This window comes from Eulemur rufifrons, chromosome 10, assembly GCF_041146395.1.
Source record: "Eulemur rufifrons isolate Redbay chromosome 10, OSU_ERuf_1, whole genome shotgun sequence".
NCBI lineage: Eukaryota > Metazoa > Chordata > Mammalia > Primates > Lemuridae > Eulemur > Eulemur rufifrons.
The window spans coordinates 4,552,071-4,574,670 of NC_090992.1; the positions used below are offsets into that span (position 1 = coordinate 4,552,071).

Here is a 22,600-nt window from a genome sequence, read left to right on the forward strand (position 1 = left end):
TCCTTGGACAGAAAGATAAACTCACAGAGATGTCAACTCTTAGGTAATTTATAAGTGCGATGCTCTCCTAATGGAAACACTGAGTTTAGGAATCATACAAATTTATCCTTAAGTACATTTAAAAAAAATAAATATGTAAGACAATCAAGAAAAGTAAATAACTCTGAAAAAGAAAAGGAGGAAGAACAGGCCTATCAGATAGTGTAACATTACCAAGAAATGATTAAAATAATGTGGTCCTGGTACTGGAATATAAGACAAACAAATAGGTCCAAATACAAAGTCCAAAAATCAATCCAAATAAAAATGAGAATACTTCAGTGTATGGTGAAGGTGGTATCTCAAATCAGTGGGCAAAAAAAAAAAAAATGTATATTCAACTAGTGATATAAAGACAACTGGATAGCATCTAAAGGAAAAAGTTGGTTCTGTATCTTCTACATCATATACCAAAGTAAATTCCAAATGTTAAAATAATGAAATGAAAAAATGGAAAAGTTCTTTAGTAACCTTGAAGTGGAGACCTTTTAAGTCATGTCTGAAAATCCAGAAGCCATAAATGCCAAGGTCATAAATATGAACACACACTAGATGCCAGTCCCTTGATCTTGGACTTCCCAGCCTCTAGAACCATGAGCCAATAAATTTCAGTTCATTATAAATTACCCAATCTGCAGTATTCTGTTATAATAGCACAAAACAGACTAAAACACTGACCATTATGGAGGGGACAATTTGATAATAGTCATCAAAATTATAAATGCATATATCTTCTGACCTAGTAACTCCTCTTCTGGGAATTTAGCATGTTGACAACTGGTACATGATGCGTTAAATGCCATATATACAAGACTATTCCTTGTAGCACTGCTTATGATTAAAATACTGAAAACAACCAAAAGAGGATAAGTTGAATAAATTATAATACATTTGAACATTAAAATACCATACAGCTGTAGAAGAAGAAAAAAGTTAATGATGATCTCTACACACAAATATGGAAATATCTCCAAGATATAAAGTTACTTGCAAAAAGCAGGGTGGAAAACATTGTGTATAACATGCTATCTTTAATGTCTTAAAGAAGAGAATACGTACACACACACTAATATGTGTATGAAAATACCTCTGGAAGGATACACAAGAAATTAGTAACAGTGGTTATAGGATGAGAAAATTGGGCACAAGGAGACTTTTTACTGTATTCCTTCTTATTTATTTTCATTTATGAAACAACTAAATGTATCCCTAATTTAAAATCTATATTCAATAAACAACAAAAAGGAATATGATCATCTTCCGTGGAATGATGTTTTAGAAACTGTTATCCAAACATGACCTAGGAGGTGCCTCGTCCCATTTGCATCTGAGTCCCTGATGTCCCTTTGGCTCTCCCTTGAGCCCTGGGTTTCCTAACAGTTAGTACCTGGGGAAAAGCACACTGAGGTAGTAAGACGCCACATAATTGGCAGCTATTTTTAAATCTCTTAAAATTACAATGAAACTCACCCAACTCTTAAAGGCAGGCTAGCATTTTATATTTTAAATTCAGTACTAGAGCCTTTCTATTTTCTGGTGTTTTCAGTCTCATTTTCCTAAGACCAAAGACATCATCAAGGTGGTGATTTTCCAAAACTGCCATAAAAAAAGGTTAGCTTCTAAATGTGGGCTGCCGCATTCATCTGTGGGTACCAACCACAACAAACTGGTTTGAAGTCTCTGAGGTAATGGGAGACTTACTCATGCAGAAAACTTTCTACCTCCCTGTGTTACCTAAAGACCCTAAACTAACCCACATAAGAAATGGCCTGTCCAAATCTATTACATTTTTATAGGAATTCTGCAGGGAAAAAAATGCCATAATTTAATGCACTTATGGCACTGCTGATTCAATTTTCTGCTTGCATAAATATCTGCTAAATCCCTTATTATGAATGAACACGGCTGGCCTCAGGTATTAGACCTCCAGTTCTAATCACTGCAGCCACCAGAACTAATGATTCCGTAATGACTCGAAACTGATAAACTGGCAGGCCGGCCTCACCCACCACACTGTTCTGTGGGCTGGCATTAACAGCACCAGCAAGGAAAGTCAGAATCTATGGGCAACGAGCAGGGATTAAAGGATTATCTAACGAGATAAAAGCAATGAGGATGAAACTATTTCTAATAAGGCGGCAACAGCACTCTTTCCCAACAGTGGCAGCAATCTCGGTAAATATTCTGGAGAAGGGTGTTGCAGCTTATGTTATTATTGATGAAAGATATAACTCTAATAAAAATTCAGTGAGTATAAAAAATGTCAGAGATGGTTTCATTTCATGTGTAATAAAGGAAGGCACATAAAAATAACATGTTGCCTATAAAGAGACTATATTACGTTCGATGCAGGTACTCAACAGCACAAAGCCAGGGACTTAAAGAGTCTGCTAGTGGCACAGGGATCTGCAAAACACAAACCCCCAAAGTTCAACGTGTACAAAATTCAGATTTGAGCTGGGACTTGGAGAGACCGCTCTGGAAAACACACTGTCCCCTTCAAGTAACTGTGAGCCTGTAGCTTCCATTATGTGATTTTCAAAATGAAGGACTTTAGGAGGAAAAACACATAACAGAATTTGAAAAAAAAAAAAAAATGTTTGCGGTATCGGAAAAGAATCTGCATAAATTAGAGTAGAATCCCAGTTACTTCCAAAAAGCTATAACAGCAGAATAGAAAAATTAGTTTTTAAGAGAACTAAAAAGCAGAGTGGGCAGTCTTGAATTTAAAGTCAGGAGAAAGTCAAGTCTGTGGGTCTTAATTTAAGGGTGCTCTACCAGAGAATGGAGTTGCACTTTATGCTAGTCATCAAGATTGTGTTCCACCCTCAGTGGACTGTGCTCACACACAGAGGGGAGGAATCGGGACTACGGGACCTGCCCGTACGACTGCAAATAAGTCCACTGGGCAAGGCTTTGTGCAACTGCTGGTACCTGGGCAGCCTTGTCCTCACCAGATGCTCTCTACTGCGCCAGCTTCTGTCACCTTGGCCGAGCGCCCTCCAACATGTGAAGCACAGATTAAAACCCCTCCTGGGTGGAAAGTCAGACTCCTTCAAACAAAGACCTTTGCTAAATTATTTTTTAAAGACCAATTTTATTATTACCAATGTCCAGGACAAAGTTTACCTCTACCTAATAAGAGAAAATAGCTCAAAGAAATAGGTAAAAATTTTAAAGGTTGTGATTTTAAACTCTGAGTAATGCAAAATAATCCTCTAAGGATTTAAATAAAAATGTAATAACTCTCGCCCCCACTCCTATCCCCTACAAAAGAAGGTATTAGTGAATATGACCCCATGACCCCATAGAAGTAAAAAATAAATATTATTGGTATTACGCCTACCAGGTGAGAGCTAACATAATTAATAGTAAACATATCATGCTTCATTAGGATTCTCCTTGATGCCAGTATTTTAAAAAAAATCAATGATCTTTTCAACTTAATAGCCAATCTGAAAAGCAATTTTAGAAAAATAATTGGTTTTAGAAATGGAAAAAAAACACACATGGATGTAAGTGTGTCTTTCCATTACTTGCCAGAGCTTACAGGGCCATTCCCAGGACTCATATAACATTTATAAGAAATAATTATACTTCAAATGATTATTACACCAATTGTTGGTTGTAATCAATAGTTAAGGACACAGGCAGAGGAGAGAATTAATTAAACATTCAATACTGCTCCTTAAAAATAAAAGCAAAACTGAGGGCAATACAAACATCAAGAACTCGTAGGAGTGAGAAAAAAACAGTTCTGGATGAAAGTGCCCAGGACTGGAGGGCGTCCACTCTGCAAAGGCACCCAGAGGTGATGGAATGGAATCAGAGGTATCAACAACCTCAAGGGATCTGTTCAGCTGGCCCAAGCACGAGTCCTCTGAAGCATGAATTCTTTCACAGCTGCATTTTTTTCAAAAAACAAATCTTCTAAAGAGCTTTAACTGCCTTGAGATATTCTTTAAGAATGGGATCTATGATCAAATGAGTTTGGGAACCACTATAGACACGTTGCCTGTCTTTGAAGAACCACAATGTACGTTAGTGTATCAAAGGTTCTAAGAGGTCCAGCAGTAAAGAAGTCTAATTAATGTTTAAACTGATGTAATCTCAACTTCTGTGACCACATACATACATGTAAGCATTGTTAACACCTTGTTAATTACTAACAGGAAGAAGAGTATCTTTAGGAAAGGTTTCTCTCTGGTTTCCTTAGAGTTCCTCCATGTTCTGTTTGAACAGTGAGTAAAGGCATTCAACCACTCTGTAAGCAGCCCATTCCACGATTAGACAGCTCTAGTTATTGACAGGAAACAGGACAGTGGACACACTTCAGGTTTCAAAGTGAATCTGGGCCGGGCGCGGTGGCTCACGCCTGTAATCCTAGCACTCTGGGAGGCCGAGGCGGGTGGATCGCTCAAGGTCAGGAGTTCGAGACCAGCCTGAGCAAGAGCGAGACCCCGTCTCTACTAAAAATAGAAAGAAATTATATGGACAACTAAAAAATATATATAGAAAAATTAGCCGGGCATAGTGGCGCATGCCTGTAGTCCCAGCTACTCGGGAGGCTGAGGCAGGAGGATCGCTTGAGCCCAGGAGTTTGAGGTTGCTGTGAGCTAGGCTGACGCCACGGCACTCACTCTAGCCTGGGCAACAAAGTGAGACTCTGTCTCAAAAAAAAAAAAAAACAAAGTGAATCTGACCAATATTTGAACTCTCACTACCCACTTGTACCCTTAGCAACCTCTTTAATTACCTCTGAGCTTCAGTTCCATCATCTACAAAGTGGGGGTAATAGTAGCTATTTCTAGTGATGCTATCAATCTTAGAGACATTATTTATAAAGTGACCAGCAAATTGCCTGGTGTCTATTATTGTCATTATGACATAACATCTCCTTTTATTGAGCTAAAGTTGACCTCCCTATAACATAAATCCATTGAGGCTGGTTTTCCCTCCTTATCCCCATATCTTATGCCACTTTTATCCACAACATTGGCTTTTTCCCAAATTAAACATCTTGGTTCTTTTAACCTCCCACCAAGGCTTCCAGCCCCTCCCCTGCCACCTCCACATTTCACTTCTCTCATCTTCAACTCGGTTAACCATGATGCAAGGCTGGCCTCTAAATTTGACGGCCCTGACCTGCTCGGGGGTAAGGACAGTGTTACTCAGGGGATCTTCAGACTCAGAGTCTGCCATGAAGGACCTCTCCCACCCCCGACTCCGGACCTTATTCTGTTACACATATTCTGCCCAAAACTGTCCTAACCACCTTGCCCACCATTTGTCTGGGACATATGAGGGAGTAGAAACAAGAGCCTAAGAACGAGCTGAAAGTCACAGAGCAGGTTTCTGGCAGCTGCAGTGAGTCACACTTCCACTGCACTGGACCTCAAGGTGGGTCCTTAGGTCACCTACGTCAGAAGCTCCGCCCTGGGCCCATCGAATCCATCTCTCCGGGTGCAGCCCAGGAGCACCTTTCAGCAAGCACTCCAGAGCGCCCCAAGCACACGACTACACCAAAAGCGGAAGGCCACCACCCTGCAGTTGGGAGGACATCTAAAGTTGCAGTTCACTCAACAAAGAACCTGAAAAACAGGCTGAAGGACAAAGAGGCATTAACCAGGTTAAAGAAAAAACTGGCGGGAAGGGGGAACACGGCAGGCCGAGGCGTGAACAAGGCACTGGAACAAGGCCCCTGTGGCAGAGTGTGGGCAGGGGAGGGGAGGGTGCAGGGAAGCGGGGGAGGACACTGAGGGCTTGGCCCAGGTCCTGGCATGTAAGCTCAGTTCTCCACTGAGAGCTGGAGGAGCCCATCGAGGCCTCTCGGTTCCTGCCTGGGTTGGTGGCAAACACGTCGGGTTTAGACTCTCCCTAGGTTCAGGTGCCACCAGCCATGCAGAAATCATGGCTCTGCTATGGCGAATATTCACATCACCCTATGATTGTGGAATTAAGGCAAATTGCATATTATCTTTGCAATCTCTCTTCTGTTTATCTGTAACCATCCAGAGTGCAGTAAACAAGCAGATATACCACTTTTGGACCCCAGCTATACAACCAGGCATCACTATATATCTCTACAGAGCACTTACAAAAATTAATGTTTGCTTATGCCTTAGTCCATTTTATGTTGCTATAAAAGAATACCTGAGACTGGGTGATTTATAAAGAAAAGAGGTTTATTGGGCTCACAGTTCAGCAGGCTGGGATGTTCAAGGACATGGCCCTGGCTTCGGGTAAGGACTTTCACAATGCATCACAAAAGGGCAGAGAAAGTCAAAGCGGAAGCAGACACACGGAAAGAGAGGAAAACCGGAGGGACCTCCTATCTCTGTAACAAGCCACTATCTTGGGGAACTAACCCATTCCAGCAGTCTCACAAGAACTCGCTACCCTGAGAACAGCACCAAGCCATTTGCAAAGGATCTGCCCCCATGACCCAAATATCTCCCCCCAGGCCCCACCTCCCAATACTGCCACACTGGGGATCAAATTTCAACATGAGCTTTTTTATTTCAAAAAATTAAGGGGGTACAATGTTTTAGGCTACATGGATCGCTTTTGTAATGCTTGAGTCCTGGCCGTAGGTATGCCCATCACCCAAACAGAGGACAAACCAACCATATCCAAACCATAGCAGTTCACTAGATATAAAAGGCTTTGTGTTAACTCTTCTTACCTATTTCCCTCCATGTAACTTAGAGGCTAAGGATTAGCTACTAAGCAAAGTTTTAATATTTAAAATAAAATTTACTATTCTCTTGGTCTTGTTACTGAGGAGATATAAAGAAACATATAATTTTTGAGCTCTCTTCACTCTTAAAAACCTATAGCACCCTAATCTTTATACCCTACTGCTTAGACCCTGATAATATAAAGCCCTAATGTATTCTCTATTTTATGTGTATTTGTCAGATTCATTCATTCAGTCAGTCAATATTCGCTGAGCACCTTTCTGGACTAGGGTCGCAGGTGTAAGCGGCACGGCACGCCATCCTGTTTTTGGTGTAGAAAAGCCTGTTTCCATACCCAGCTGTGAAGCAGAAGGCCTAAGCAGCATCTACTTCTGTGGCCTCCTCTCACTACTGATTCACCAATTTCCATCATGAAATAGATAACACTTTTAAAATTTTGAGATGACCAGTGAGGTTAGACAGTTTTGAAGTCAGCTCTGGCTTGAAGCTTGACCTTACCATTTACTTGCTCTGTGACTCTGGGCCTCTCTGACCTCAGTTTTCTCATCTGAACATAGAGATGAGAATAGTCTCAGTCTTCCATGTCCATCATGCACATTCAAAGAGATGCTTTGTCTGAAGGGCTTAGTACAGAAGCTAGAACATAGTCAATACTCAAAATCAGTAGTCGTCAACTGATGTATAAGCTATTAATCCTCCCTTAGGATTTGAGGAAATTTTAGGATTAACTACAATTTTCACAAACTATTGTTACTTCCCCATTAGAGCATCTTGGCCAGGCAGGCCCAGAGCACATTTTTTATGCTCTTCAAGAAAAGGTGACTGATCCTTTAAATAGATGTCAAAGATCACAATGAGATCTGGAGCCCAGTTCCTTAGTGTCACCATGTACTTAATTCTCTAAAAACTCTTTGAAGACAAGACATAATCTATTTTCTCACCAAACAAAAAACAACAGATAACTGAAAACGTTACAGGAGGCAGAAGGAAGTCCATTTTCCCACCAGCAATGCTATTCTTTGTGGACATTTGTGGCTCAGGCAAATAACTTGTTTGAAATTTAACCTAAAAATAACATTAATTATAAAAAATGCACATCTTCTTTGATGTAGTGGATTCATTTCTAGGAACTTATCCTACGGAATTATTTGTAGAAGTATGATAGATTTAATTATAGCATATTGAATGAACCATTTTTGGTGATAACTAAAAACTGGAAATAACAATCCAACAATGGAAACGAGGTTAAATAAGTAACAGTACTTCAGGAGTACATCATACAGTATAATACTCTATATTAAAAATTATGTATTGATGGACAAATTGATATGGACATTATATATGAAAAAACAATTATGTAGTTAAAAATGAATATACATACACCCATATTGATGTATTCACATAGTCAACTTTCAGAAGAATGCAAAAGAGGCTATTAATAGCAGTTATCTGTGGAAAGAAGAAATTAGAGACTAAAAAGGAACAGGAGAGTGAAAGAACTTTACTTTCCATTTTATACACTTTTGAAGTATTTGAATTTTTTTATATCACATGCATGTTTGTTTTACTTAAAAAAAATGTTACAAGCTGTCAGTTCAAAAGCCAAAATGTCTCCCCAAATTATAATTAATACTGAGCTAAAAAGAAAAAAGTTCAGAGGAAATTAAAATTAGACCTTCCTTGAAAAATCTGACAAACTTCATGATTAAGGCAAGTAGTACTTTTAGCACAGTTTTTTTAAGAAATAAACAAATTGACAATCAGCTACTTCTCCTTATTATATGCAGCATAGTACAGTGGAGATTAAAACCTGCTTGTGGAGATACACCTGGATTTGAACCTGGACTCCAGGTGACCCTAAACCAGGGGTCAACAACCTATGCAGGGCTAAATCTGGTCTGCTCTCTGTTTTGTATAACTCATGAGCTAATAATAATTTTTTTTTTTTTGAGACAGGGTCTTTCTCTGTCACCCTGGCTACAGTGCAGTGGCATCATCATAGTTCACTATAACCTCAAACTCTTGGATTCAAGCAATCCTACTGCCTCAGCCTCCTATGTACCTGGGACTACAGGTGCACACTACCACACCAGCTAATTTTTTTTCTATTTTTAGTAGAAAAGGGGTTCTTGTTCTTGCTCAGGTTGGTCTCCAACTCCTAAGCTCAAGCAATGCTCCCACCTTGGCCTCCCAAAGTGCTAGGATTACAGGCATGAGCCACTGTGCCCAGCCCAATTTTATATTTTCAAATGGTTGAAAAATTTAAACTATTTCATAACGTGAAAATTATATGAAATTCAAATTTCAGTTTCCACAAATAAAGTTTTATTGGAACATAGCCACACCCACTCATTTGCATAGTATCATGGCTGCTTTCACTTTACAAGGCAGAATTGAGCTGCTGCAACAGAGACTATATGGACCCCAACGCCTAAAATATTCATTATCTGACCTTTTACAAAAAAAGCTTGCTGACCCCTGCCCTGTGCAACTGACTTAACTGAGCCTCAGTTTCCTTACCTATAAAATAGGTAGAGCAATAGCCACAACTCCACAGGGCAGTTGGGAAGATTGAATGTAACGATGCATGAGGGCTCAGCACTCACTGTTTTTTAATATATTATTTCTCACATTTTAACACTGAAATCAGGATTTTTTTAACAGTCAATGGCATGTCAGTTTGATTCATTTTGTTTTTTTCGTTTGTTTGTTTGTTTTCAGTGGTACACAAAGTAAAGCTGTGTCTTGCAATTGACGGTGAGTGAGATCAGATGAAAGAAGGCTGAGGCCGTCACAGGTCGGTTACCCAGCACTCTGGGCTGCCATCATGACTGCCATTACCTGGACTATACAAGTCTCCATACTCGAATCGTACTCAGGCTGTAATGAGGAGTCGCTTATAATGACCCCTGCCCTCCTTGCTTAGAACCAGTGTCACCAGCGCTTTGCAGGGTCCATTCACAGAAGCCAGGCAGCTCCACTGCACAGCCCTCCTGGCCGCTTCCTCAGCTACATGCTCCCCTTTGCCAGCTACCACGAGTTGCTTATCCCCATGTGCAGAGCCTTGGGAAGCTGAATCTTCCCAACCGGTCCTCAGGAGGCCACATGGAATGGCCCTCACATTCAAGAACAGGCTGTATTATGCTATGGAGAAAGGAGCAACAGAGCAGCCTTGAGGGTGCGTCATTAGAGAGGTTAACAATGGTATTTACCAGGGATGGTGACTCAGTCTCCCCGATGCAGCCTACTCATCCTCACACAGCCTGTCCTGTGGAAATGCCATAGATGGACTGAGCCACAATCTAGCCCTTTGCAAATCCCACCACTGGTTCCAGGAATACACTCAGGAGCCAAACAGAATCCTCAGTTCCCTCCCTACAAGCAACCTACAAATATCCAAGAGTGGCTATTATGTCCAGAGGAGTTCAAAAGTCCAGGCACTGTGCTGGCTTGCTCACAGCTCAGTTTTATCACCCTACCCCTGCTTCTAAAACTATACATAAAGCACTTGAAGACATTTCTGGATGAAGAAATCTGTGCCTTGCTGTGAGAGCAGAATGAAGAGTGTTCACTCTTAATCTGACAGTATAATTTTACCATCACAAACTGGGAATTTCTCCTCCTGCCTAATCACTGATAGAAAGAATGACTCAGGACCAACCTCGCTAAAAGCAAAAATCATCATTATTAGCAGAAGCCTGCCAACATTTATATGGCTTATATCCAAAAATTATATTTTCCCCAAGGGTATATTTTTCTTTTACAAATAATTTATCTTAGCAGGGTCAGGGAGAAGAGATGTGGCTTGAAATTAAGCATTCTGTGAGTTTCTGTTGGGATTTTTATGACTGCTTTATAACACCTGTTTGAAAACATTCCCAAACGAAACTCCTGTATCTACGTGCCGTGATGATGTGCCCAAATTCTTCTACCATGAGGAACCCTTTTCATTGCCAAAAAATCTGCAGGCTGCACCTCCCCTCTATCCCCCCAAATGTAACCAGCACACCAAAAGCTGATGGTGGCTCAGAATTTTATAGCAAGATTTAATAAGAATCTGATAATGTCTTCACATAAGATGTAAATTTCTTGAGCGTCTGCACACATGTGAGAAACAGGGGTGTACATCTACGTGTCTGTGTGCAAGGGGAGCATTTCCCACCCACATAAAGCCCACACTACACGGTCAAGCTCCAAGTAATCCCACTGTAACTGCCCTGGGTTTGGAGGCCCGTGGGGAAGAATGCTGATGTTCTTAATCAGCCAGTTGCCTGTGGGTCTGAAATGACTTCAGTGTCGGCGTGGAGGAAGGTGACAATGCAGTCAGGCATCAAAGTTCCGGTGTGGATTCTTAATGTCTAACCAAGGAGACTGGCTCTGCCTGCCACTTGGCTGAAGAGAGAAGATCCATATGCTTCCATTAATTGGCAGCACAGATCATCTGAACTCCTCGTTCCTGCCAGGAAAAGCCCAGAACTCTCTGTTCCCAATGCTAGTCAGTTACCAGAAACAAAACAATCAACGTATTCCCTGATGGAGACGCAGGCCAACCATTCTTCCTGATGTTGTCAATTCTATCCATGTATCAAGCCAGGCCTTTAGAAGACTGCGTACTCTGTATTATTGAGTTCATTTACGGAACTGTACTTTGGCACTAAGCATCACTGCACACTGACGCATCTTGGACAAAGCAATCATAAAAACTTACTGTGGTATTCAGACACTGGCAGGAATGTCATCCACCCTGACAAACCCCCTTCTGAGAACTCATAAGGGGACAGCATCTCTGGTCTCAGTACCAGGGCACCTGTGTTCCTCTCGAACAGCTGCATTGTTTTCACATCACCAGAACACAGCGCTCTGAGCTTCCTTCCTTGCTTTGATGGTTAGGAAGCTCTGGACCCAGGTCTCCTGGAAGTGCACAGAAGTTACCTTTGCTATAGCTGTTTTTGATTTACTTATATATTTTTCTTATACTCAAATGTTGTCATCTGTTCATTTTATCACCTGATACTTACATATGCCCTTAAGTTACCTTTTGGTGAATGAGGCAGAGAAAAGAAATAATGCAATAAAATGAAGACATGTCAATCTAGCATGCATTTGGTTACAGATCTGAGGGCAACTGAGTGACATTTCAAGTAAGTCCCTGCAGGGACACTGAGCATCCACAGACCTGCGGTGAATGCAGGAGGACAACTCAAGCGCATTGATCGCCAGGTCCTGAAGTTAAGGAAGGAAAGACGGGCTGGAGCAGAGTTCAGGTCAGGGGCCCAAGGGTGGCGCAAACCCTGGGCAAATTCAGGGTTAGAATGTCGCAGTGGCTCCAACAGGCTCAGAGGGACTGTGTTGCCTTGGCAATGACTGCAACAGACATCTCCCGCCTTCTCTATCCCTTCCCACCATCATTTTTGGAGCCAAAGGAGAACAGGAGCAGCGCAGGGCCATCGTCTGCAAAGCGGCTGCTCCTGGCCAGGCTGCCGGTGCCTGCAGCCCTGCGCACACCTTCCCGGGAGCAAAGAAACTCAGCACCTCCCATCATGGCTTGAGAAATCAAACGGGCTCCACTTTTGCTCTCTGGGACGTGGTATGTTTCTAAGTCACAACGGCACTACATTCTGTATGACTTTCGTGAGTGTGAGACTGTGTGTGTGTGTACATGTACGAGGTCATAGGTGAGTGTCCCTCCTTTCAAGATTAAAACAATCCAGCTCAAGGTGATGCGGGAGGTCACGTGGAAACAGGAGTAACAGCCCAGCCCTCTGCCTGGGGCTCTCACGCCTATCACAAGTGGCTTTAGGCCCTTTCTTGGTCTGTTTTGTGCTGCTGCAATACAATACCACAGAGTGGGTAATTGTAATGAACAGAAATGTACCAGGAAGTCCAATACTGAGTGGTCACATCTGGTGACAGGCTTCTTGCTGCATCATAACACAGAGTAAGGCATCACATGGTGAGAAAGAGCAAGAGATCAAACTCGCCGCCTCGAGCCCTTTTATAGTGTGTCGGTACATAAATGCCTCCCATTAGGCCCCACCTCCCAACACCGTTGCACGGGGAGTAAGAGTCCAACACACGTTTTTGAGGGGACACAGTCAAACCACAGCAGGCCTCTGGTGGTCTCTGAGCACAGTGCCGACAAAGACTGCCCAGAGTCTGCCAGCTCTGCCGTGCTCTGCCCCCGCCCCTAGGGCTACCCAGCTGCTCCAGGTCGGAGGGGCCCCAAGGACTCACCAGCCTCCAGAGCACATATGCCACAGGCAAAGCACAAGGTCTCGCAGAGTCTCTTGGCTTCCCTCTAGGAGAGAAGCCACTGACACATTGACCTTCTCATTGTGTTTGTAAGTAATTGATTTGCCAACACGGAAGAATTAGGAGGCCTCACACAGAGAAAAACCTCTTCAGTCCCAGCTACTCTGGAGAAACCAGAAGTCCTGGCAATGCTGGGCCCCCGGCCCATCACGGCCAGCATCAGCTAGCGCTGGGTCTTAGCTGCTCTCTGGAGGTAGAATGGGTTAGTGTCCCCAGCCCTCCCCAGGCTACTGCACCAGGCCTGCCTTGCTATCTGCTACCCTGCTCCAGGGGTCTGGCACGGTGCCCATCAGAATGAGTCTTCAGAGACAAATGGGTAAAGAGTGAAGCAGCCTCTACAATGACGACTACATTTTCTTCCTCTCTCTTAACAAACATTTTTAAAAGAAGCATCCTATCTGCAAGGAACTGAATGTTGTGCTCCCCTAAAATTCACATGTTGAAACCCTGCCCTCCAATGTGAAGGTATTAGGAGGCGGGCCTCTGGGAGACAATTAGGTCGCGAGGGTGAACCTTCATGAGTGGCCTTAGCACCCTTATCAAAGGAACCCCGGCAAACTCGCTGGCTCTCTTTCCCCCACGTGACGATACAAGGAGAGTACAGACATCTGCAACCCGGAAGAGGACCTGCACCAGCACCCAACCATGCTGGCACCCTGATCTCAAACTTCTGCCTCCAGAACTGTGAGAAATTTCTGCAGATTATAAACCACTCAAGTCTATGGTATTTTGTTAGAGCAGTCTGAATGGACTAAAACAGTATCAGACTTCACTTTTGCAATGATCAGCTATCAAAGAGCATTTCTCCCCAGCGGATGCTCTCCCCTCCACTCCCCCTCCAAATATCCACCCATCTTCAGAAAGGCTCCCAGCTCACTTCTTCCTGGATCCTTTTCCCAACCTTCACCCAGGTAGAGCTGACCATCTCCTGACCTGAGCCCCCCAATCTGGGTGATTGTCTTTCATGTGTGTCTCTCAGCTCGTCAGACCACAAGCCCCTTCACGATGCTGCCTGTGACCAACATAGCACCTACTGGCGATCCGTGAGTACTTGACTCAATGATTAACCGAGCAACGAGCTCACATTCTGATGGGAAAAGCAGACACATCAGAAAAACACTAAGATCCTTCCAAATATGAGATTCCCAAACTCATCATGCCTCCACCTTCTGACAAAGCTTTCTGGCCTTTATCACGTTCATTGTAAGATTGGGTCAGGAGTTTTACAGATCCCTCATGCGATAGGTGTAACAAATGTCATAATTTCTATTTTACAGATAAGGAAACTGGGGCTCAGAAAAGTTCAGCACTTGTCTAGGCACACACAGCCGTTAGAGGGAAAAGCTGGGAGTTGAATCCAATCTTTGATACTGCGAAGCCCAGGGCCTTTCCAATATATCACGTTCCCTCTCATCGCACATGGCTACTGGGGAAGAATGAACATTTAACAGGTCCCCAGCGATGACGTGCTCTGTAATACAACTGAAGACCTTAACGAAACAAAACTCTCCGTCGCAGGCACGAGAGGTATGGGGGATACAGCGACTCCAGCAGTCTCTATCCAAGCAGCCATCTCTCCATTGTGAAAATGCTCTAATCCACTCTACATTCTCAAATGAAGAAAATTTAAACAGCATTATTGACCGATTTTAGAATTCAGCTGACATTTTCTCCCTATTGAGGATCTTCCCAAACCAAGGCTGGTTCATTAGGACTCAACAAATACAATATAATTAATTCAGGGACTGTTGTTCTACCAGGTGGATTAGCAGGAAGATTTTTTTTCCTTTTGATAAAACTAAAACCACATTTTATGAGTTTTGGGAAAGGTAATAAACATGTCTTTAAAATGGATTTGTCTGCTGTGCTGAAAGAACCTCTTAAACGTGGTAACAGAAAGGCGCAGTGCCCCATAATTGCACGGCGAGTTTGGCTACCCTTCCTGATTCTCTCTTACTCCCTCCAAAGGGTGGGGCACAGCCCAGAATGGCTTTTGCTCCTGGTTCCATGGGTACGAGGTCCTGGGAGCTCTTTGAGAAGTCAGGCTGAAGCCAGAACACACACTCACGGAGCAACTCAGGCACTCAATGAGCAAATGGACCCACACAGTCATCATACCTGACTGAGTGGAAAGAAATGGAGGCTTCCTGAGAATACACCACACTCTCGCTCCTTGGCCCTCTGAAAACATCATCTCACTTAGTCTTCACAAATGCCCTACATGACAGACATCATTAGCCCCACGTTACAGGTGAGAAAACAAAGGCCAGATCTTATTCAAACATATGCAGCAAGGTAACAGGAGAGCCAAGATTTGAACTTGAGCCCTTTTGACTCCTGCTCTTTCCTCTGCAGCTTACAGCACCCCCAGGATGCTGTGAGAAGAGACTCCTACTTTGGCCCATTTTTGCTTTTTATCCTGCGCCTCCCTACCCATCCCTTGTGGTTAAAAGGCCCATTTAATTCCATTAGTTTTAATGAACTTACAGTATATTCATACCTCATTGGCTAAACTGTAACCTTTGAAATAAGAGCACCACACTTCAAATTTCTCATTTTTTTCCCTGTATGAGAAAACATACACAGAAAATTATGCTTCCTGAACTTAACTACCATTGATGGCAAGGATCTCAGAAGCCATCTAGTCCCCTTCCTTTATTTCAGAGACAGGCAAACAGAAGTCCAGAAAGGCCATGTGACGTGCACGAAGCTGCACATTTTAACAGTGGCGGAGCCATGTGTTACCTCAGCCCTCATCCTGGGATACCACACCCCCCTGCCAAATGGCTTGTGTGTGTTAGAAATGCCAAGACAACACAGCCCCAACAGCAAAACAAATGGAAGCAACATGAACATCCATCAATGGGGGAATAATCAGATCAACTGTGGCATATTAATAGAATACCGAAATATAAAGAAATTAGCTAGATCTATCATACAATATCAAAACAGAAAACTTCAAAAATGGTGTTGAGTAGAATAAACAGATTAGAGAAGGAAACATCAATTTCTATTCCAAAACATAATGTTTGTAAATATGCACATATAATATAAAACTATAAGAATATGAAATGAAAAACAATTTAATGAGATAGTCACCTTTAGAGAAAAGAAAATGGGAAAGAGGACCAAGAAGGGGCACCTTTGGGATTTCAATCTTATATCTGATGTTTTATTTCTTCAAAATAAGCAAACAGGCAAAGGCAGCCAAAGACGAAAGAGAAAACATTTGATCTGACCTACAGTCAAAGCAGGTAGACTGAGTTAAAGGAAGAGCACACCAATATTTGAACTGATAGTTTTCTGTTTCTTGTCTGGCAGAACTGACTTGGAACGTTTAAAAATCAATATTCCAAAAATTTAAAATATAGTAACTTTTATTGTCATAATCAAGAAACAAAAGAAATGTTATCAGTGGGGAGAAAGGCTAATGTGGCCGGAGTGAGGTGTGAACGTCTGGGGTGCAGAGCAGGTTAACGTAAGATGAGGGGTCACTGCAGAGAAAAGCGTATTTCTAACTATCTGGAAAAGGTGCAGGTGAGAGGGAGAAACCAACCAGACCAACACGAGAGAGCTGGAAGAAATTAAGACGCTTCCCACAAAGCAGACCAGCTGCCTCTGCAAATCAGCAGCTCCAGGATCAGATAAGGTGAACGGATCCTTTAAAAACTGAAAAATTTTCAAAGCCCTATAAATGCAAATCAGAGGCTCTTTTTGGGGTAAGGTTAAACTCCACATCAAGAAGAAAAGCTATTGGGACTTAAGATTTCTGTTAAGCCTATCATGTAAAATTTCAGATTCATCTAGACGAAAAAAAATCTCCTTCTATAGAACAATTTTAGAAATAAGTGATCTTGACTCCCTGGGCACCCTTTAAAACTTCAACAAAACACAAATGCTACGATAATCCCTGGGCTCTGGTTCCAGAAACACAGCTGGAACACGGGAAGAACTCCCTGCTTTTGAGTTTTAGAATTTTCGCCTCAAAACGGTTCAGGGCTTTGGTCAGGATTTGAGCTTGTCAGGATCTTGGTGTAATAGATTGGAAGTCAAAGGGCAAGGTTTTTCTTCTTTTCCTCCATTCAAGTGAACAGCGGAGTGAAAGGGGCCCCCGACTTTCTGAGCCTTATTTTTATCTGGAGATCAATTTCTACACGTTTGTATTCCGCTCTGAAGATCCCCAGCATCATCTGAGGTTTAGCTACAGCCAGGCTGCTCTGGAAGAACGATTAGTATCCCCTCCATAAGAAAAAGCATTATCCTTAAAAGCAATGACTATACACTTTATCTAAATCATTCATTTATTCTACTTTAAAGGAACACACTTGTCTCAAAAAAAAAAAAAAAAAAAATTTCTGTGCTAAATCTCTTCAGCCATTTCTCCTAAAATGGCTTATTTCATCGAGTGGAACTTCATACCCAAATAAATCGGTGGGTTCTTTCCTGAATAGACCACGGCTACAGAACCTAAATTAATTTGTGGTCCATCACTTTGAGACATCTTCATGTAATCAGAATTTTATCCTAAAGTAATGTAGTAGTTATATACACAAATTACCTTCCTGAGCCCCCAACACAACAACAAAAAAAAAAAAAACCTTTTATTTGGCAAAAGCATTGTGCATAAGCTTAAATTTTCTTTTTCAAAAAAAGGACTATAATCAGGAAGCTTTAAAGCAACTTGTCAGAATTCACTTTGCTTCTTGTTCATCCCCTATTCTGTGACTCTCCAATGCAATACATTTGTTTTCACAACAGTATTGTGGTTCGATGAACTGTATCTTTCTGTCCCCTCTGGACCCTTTGGATAACCTTCCTCATCAAGCCACCTCCTGACAACACCTTTATTCTTGCATTGAAGGTAACTTGTTACCAACAAAGGTTGGTTGTGTGGCATCATGGAGCCTGATCCACACACCAAAGGCACAGACTGCCTAAGGCCAAGTTGTAGCAAAAAAAAAAAGTCACCTCCACTAAAATTGAGCTATGTCACTTCTATAAACACTCGACATCTTATGGATTCCCAGTTACCCAGATCAACCCCCCTTGCCTCCCACCCCCACCAGCTCTTGCCCCTGCCTCTGCCACCCCCATACTTACATACACTCCATACCTGGGTACGACCTTGCATGGATGTCTCTTAGGACTGACAACTGGGAACATCCCACAAGAGAGGTCTTCCTTAGTGCTGTCCCTATCACCCAGTACAATGGGTTTACACATCAAGCATTTGTTAACTGTTTACAGAATGAAGGAAGGGATGAACACATTAAGAACCTGTCCCTCTTCAGCTCTAATTACGAGGATCTGGGGTCCACCATGACAATGACCCGCCTCATGTAAGACAGGCCAGTGCCAATTTAGCCCTGAGAGCTTCAGAGCATCACAACTCTGAAGGCCACCAGAAAGGAACAAAAGGAGAAAGAAATATTGATAAAACCTGAATGGGAAGGGAAGGAAGCCATAAGGAGAGGCAGCTAAATAGGAAAAGGAGGGAATGAATGGGATGAATTACTTGCTAAAACACTTGTCAAGCATTTACTATATGCCACGCATGTTAACTCATTTCATCTTCCCACTGCTACTACTGAAAGTACTTATTATTGCCATTTCCAGATGTGAAGGCTTAGAATCAGAGAAGTTAAGCTACTTGCCCAGAATCACACAGCCAGTAACAGGCAGAGGCAAGGTCTAAACTTGGAATCCGACTCCAAACCCCAAGAAGCCAGACCACACTTACCAAGGTGTATCCTACCAAATTAACTACCTCTTCTAATAAACATAAATAAATATGAAAACACATGGTCAACAGCAAATTTGGAAAATGGTAGGTAAAATGGGCTTCGTTACTGAAAGACTCTCAGAGCTTTTACATTGCTAATGGGCATTGTTAATCTCCAAGAGGCGACTGGAGTGCACAGCCTTTCACATGTTTTTGACCAAGGACTGTTTTCTTGGGGAAGCATCTTGCTACGATCAGACCCCAAGCTGAGAAGCACTAACCTCATATGTGCTCCCAGGTTTTTGGGGGGTCAGGTGTGGAAGATGCTGACAGGGCAAAGTGGCAGAAACAACCAAAACCTCTGGAATCACTCCAGAGCTGTCCAGCCTCAGCCAGACTCCTGCAGAGAGGTCCGTGGAAGGGCCTCCCTTTCTCCTGCCTGTGCAAGACAGGAAACCCGTCTGGATTCGCCCACGGCTCTCTCAAACTGTGCAGCCTGCCCACCTGTCTCTGCAGGGCGTCTTTCTTTGTGGACTTCACAAGGGAAATTTCTCACTCGAGTTAATAATCATCACCCTCAATTCTGAACTACTGTCCATCGCTTCTGTGAGCTTTGGCATTAAATCATTTCAAGAAAAAAAGGGCATACTACTTTACCCGAACCTCAGAAAGAATTCTTAGAAAAGCCTGAAATTGATGGCTATTACAGTCCACTGATGGAAGCATTAATGGTTCGCTTAAAGATAACAAGTTAAAGACATTTTGAGTCTCATCGCTGGAGAGCACCAGGTGAGAGGCTTTTCTTCTCACTGCCTTGGAGTCGATTACATGGTAAGTGCTCGCTCCAGGATGCCCTGTTGTTCAAAGTTCAGTAAATATCTAAGCAGACAGAGCAATTACAGCTAAGGAACTATTTCTTGAATATTTTCAGTCTCTTATTTGCCACACCAATACCTAAGACAATCAGAAGCTCCATGGGCACTGCAGAAGTCAACCTGAAGAGATGAATGGATAAGTCTGTGACAGCCCGAACCTAAGGCTCCAAGGCAATGAAAGATGCCATGGAGCAGTTGCCCAAGAGTCCTATAGGAATGACATCATTTAGCAAGTGTGTCTTGGATTCCTAATCATAGCTCTTGAGTCATCAAACTAAATCCTCTAAGATATTGCTCTCATCACGTCACTCCCCTACTCAAAGACTTTCTATGGCTCCCCATTGCCAAGCAAACAAAGTTCAAACTTGATAGACTGGTAAGAAATGTCCCTCTCAACCTGCTTCAAACCCACCTTTCTGATCATACTATATCAGAATCGCCCATGTTGGGCCTTCCTTCCCATCCTCTTCCTCTACCATCCCAAGCCCCTCCATATCTACCTCCATCTCGAAGCCCCTTCCATCCCTCTTCTAGCCCACGTTTGTCATCTGAAACATGGAAAACGCTTTCCAACAAGTTCTGTTTCTACAAACCAAAAGTTTCCCCCCACCACAATCCACCTTAGCTGTGTTTGATTCTTTTTTCAGCTTAGGAGGGGAAATGACTTCTCTCTTTGGCTGACAACTTCCACTTGAGTTCAGTAATTCTCCTATTTTCTGGAAGATGAAATGCTCTACATTGCCCATGCCTGTGGTTTATATTTCACCAAGTGGTGTCAGCGCTGATATAGTAACCTCCCATTTTTATTGAGCAGCACACAATGTAATTGATGACATCTGCTGGGGCTGAGATTTTAAGTGAGGGCTATTCTCAGCTCTGCCTGCTCTCGCTGTGGCTCTGTATATAAATAGCCAGCAGCAGCTACACCTGAGGTACAAAGTGGGGCCGCTCGGCTAAGGTCCTCAATTATATTCCATAAAGCCATAAGGTTTTCTGGGAGGATTTATCTGAACCAACCCAGTTTTCCACCCTGCAGAGACAGAAAAGAGGGAGCAGGGCGGGCCTCTGCTGGATACAGGTTGCCATCATTCCCAGGACAGAAAAATCCTCCTTTCAACGTTTAACCTAAGCAGGTTTAAATATCACATTCTCTTTGGCGCTCAAAGTTTCTTTGTTATCCCCCGCACCAAGGGAAGCTACATTTTATCCCCAAGTGGCAAATGGTCCCTACCTTCATGCATTCCCTTCTCCAATGTGCATTAGTAAAAGTAAAAATGTCTTCCCTTGGAAAAGTGTATTTGTTTGCAAGCCTTGGGGAAGAGTAAAGATGGTAGTTATTCAGGCAACATTTGATCCTTATAGCACAAGAACCTATTTCTAGTTCTTGGCCAGAAAGAATCAGTTCACTGCAACTGTAGGTTGAGTTACCTTTGCAAGCAAAAGCCTGGCAGGGTTGTTTGCAGGGGAACTTGTTTATCAGCACAGACAGAGAATTTGTTGCTTTGTATCTGAGTGTTCTTCATAAATAAAGTTTCATCCTTTTAAAAGAAAGTTTTAAAAATGTGGCTCACGCCTGATAGAAAATTTCTAAACTAAATTATGACTGCCTTCATAAGCTTTCAAGGTGAATCCTTGTAATGATTCAGTCATTGTTCGAAATGCAAAGGAGTAAGGCTCTGAGAGCCTGCTAAGATATGTACATTCCAGGCAGAGCCTCCAAAGGAAAGTTTTCCTGGACCCCCTACCCTCTACACGTGCGCGCACACACACACGTGCGTGCGCAGCCCCCCACATATAGAGTCACATGCTTCCCTGGACACACCTGCATCACAGCCATTAACAGATCCCTCTGCAGTTGTTGACTAATTACCCTCCCTACTCCCGCTCTGAGCGACTCTAGGGTGGGCACCACAGCTTTTTTGCTCTAACCCCAGTACCTGGCTTGGTGCTTGTGTATACAGTAGAAGCTCAATAAACATTTGAGAATAAATAAATGCATGCATGCATGAACAAAATGTTGCACTGCTTTGAGACATGAATTAAATGCATACGTGTAAATTTCAATACCAATTTTGCTTATAAGGAAACCAGAGTCCAGAGGGAGTGACCCGTTAAAGCGACAAAGCAGGGGGCAGAAAGCGGCACACCTTCCACCCCATTACACATCAACGTCTCCCTTGATTTCTTTGTATCAAGTTGACCATAATGATCACATCCAATGCTTCGGCTTCAAAACTGAAGCTGATTCTCAGAAGCGTGAGCCTTCTGAGATGTGGTAGGTCAGCAGTGCACAACCTTTTTGGCACCAGGGACTGGTTTCACAGAAGACAATTTTTTCCACGGACCAGGGTGGGAGGCGGTGCGGCAGAGCTCTGCAGTCTGGTCCCTAACAGGGCCACAGACTGGGGGTTGGGGGCCACAATGGTAGGTACTATTGTTCCGCTGAGTTTTAGCATTAATTGCATCTACATACTTGAAATAACAAATCTACCATCATTTTTAGCATCAGGGTCTACGCCAACAGCAGCCACACGTAGAACAAAGGGAAAAGGGATGTGATTCACAGTAGATCCTCACTGTGTCTTAAATGATTCACAGGAGGACACTGCTAGTGATTACAACAGCTATCGTGAGCGAGACAGGTTCCGTGCTTGCTGGAGTGGGTGGGAAAGGCCCTCTGAGCACCAGGCTTGAACCCAAGTGAGCCGACTCTGAAACAAGATTCTATTTAGAAACCATGAAGAAGTTATTTAACAAATGAAATATTAGTGGCCTGGAAAGTCCCCCGGGATTAACCTCTTTTTAGAAAGAAAGTTCCATTTGTGTGGCTCCTGTGAATTGGAGAGTGTCTCCAGGCACAGTCTGTTCCAAGAATGAAACCATGGGATTCGGCTCCACAATTCACCAGGTGAATCTAGTAACTATGTTACTGTTTTTCTTAACAAAACCAA

At 42.8% G+C, this 22,600-nt stretch overlaps 1 protein-coding gene across 2 annotated transcripts in view; it reads right to left on the reverse strand.

Moving 5' to 3' along the window:
- The window catches only part of SPOCK1 (SPARC (osteonectin), cwcv and kazal like domains proteoglycan 1), a 460,391-nt gene that overhangs the window by 233,967 nt on the left and 203,824 nt on the right, over positions 1-22,600 (reverse strand). The window lies entirely within an intron of this gene.